A 1,686-nucleotide genomic window follows, 5' to 3' on the forward strand; every position below is an offset into this window, starting at 1 on the left:
AAGAGCACCTGTGCTTGGCTGCACGTGGTAGGCACTTCATAGTGAGTCTGAGTTGCTGCTGCTGTGCCCTAGGGCAGTGGTCGGCAAACTGAGACTCGGCAAAACACGGCTCGAGAGCCACATGTGGCTCTTTGGCCCCTAGAGTGTGGCTCTTCCACAAAATACCGACTTCTGCGCATGGGCCAAAGAGCCGCGGTTTGCCAAACACTGCCCTAGGGCACAGGGTTTGACATCCCCTCTGTCCTCCACCAGCTCTCTGAGATTGCAGTCAGGCAGGGAGGGCTGCTCCCACTTCACAGATGAGCAGACCAAGGTCCAACTTGCCCTGGGGCCCATTGCAGCCCAGTCAAGACCCACCCCAGCTCACCACATGGTGCCCTCTCCTCGCCCAGTTCTCCCTGCCTCTGTGCCACAGGGGACCCCTCATTCCACAGAGAGAAACTGAGCACCTTCTTTGAGCCAGAGCCTTCCTAGGCTCTAGGGATCCTGCCCTCATGGGAGAGACATTGGGTAAATCATCACACAAACAAGGAAAGACCCAGAGGCTGGGGTGTCCCTGAGAGGAAGAACCCAGAGACTTAGGGGAACAGCATGGGAGCCCCAATGTGGCCTGGAGATCTGGGAGGGCTTCCTGGACAGGACTCAGCTGCGACTGTGGGATGAGTTGGAGGTGGCAGAGGCCAGATGGTGAAGTGATGGAGGAATGTTTCAGGCATTCGTGGCCCGCGGCAGGATGTGCAGGGTGTATAGCAGGTGGACAAGGCAGGCAGACATGCTGGGACCAGGGCAGAGTCTCAGAGCAGTAGCACGTGTCACAGGGAGCATTGCATGCAGGTGTCCAGTAGCATGGATTCCACCCCCTCTTTGCCGCCTCCGAGGGGTGAGGCCTCCGCATTTCACCTAATCTCCGCCTGCCTCCGTATCCTCCTGTGTGAAAATGAGAATCGCTCATCTTACCCACCTTGTGAGACAGCTGTGGGGATTAACATCTGACCCAGGGTAAACATTCCACACATGTTGCCCTGGAGGCTGGGAGTTCCCAAAGTGCGGAACCCAGGGTGATAAGGGGGTGGCATGTCTTTGTTTGAGTAATCACGTATTTATCCTAATGTATCTTCTGAGAAATAGAACTCCAACGCCAGACCGAGCATCTCCCTGGTAGTCTTGCTGGGGACAAGGCCGAGTGAAGAGTGTTAGTCTGTTTAACTTTCACTTAAGGAAAACCTTCCAATAGATAGCTGTGCAGGTGGACAGGACATTTGTGCAGGTGGATAGGACATTTGTGCAGGCGGCCTGCAGGGGACAAAGGTGTGGGAGGCCCGGCTCTGGTGAGAGACAGAGGAGGGCGTCTCCAGCAGCGGGGATGGTGTCTGATCCACATCACAAAGGCTTTTGGCTGCCGGGGAATGGTGACAGGAAAGGCTGGAGTTCCTCTGCCCACAGGCCCCACTTCCCAGGCTGCTGGCCAGGTCAGCCTGAGGGCAGAAGGCCCCACCCCGGGGAAGGAAGCAGCAGTCCACCTGAAACTTGGGCACATGCCTTGCTGTCACCACTGGACAGTGCCTGGTCCCAGCAGGGGGCACCAGCTTGGTCAGGGGCATCCTAATGGGGTACATGGGGCCCCAAACCCTACCAAGGCCTGAGCCCTCTTTCGAACTCTGCCATGACTGCTGGGGAAGGCACTTG

The sequence above is a fragment of the Myotis brandtii genome, unplaced genomic scaffold (assembly GCF_000412655.1).
Source record: "Myotis brandtii unplaced genomic scaffold, ASM41265v1 scaffold10951, whole genome shotgun sequence".
Lineage (NCBI taxonomy): Eukaryota > Metazoa > Chordata > Mammalia > Chiroptera > Vespertilionidae > Myotis > Myotis brandtii.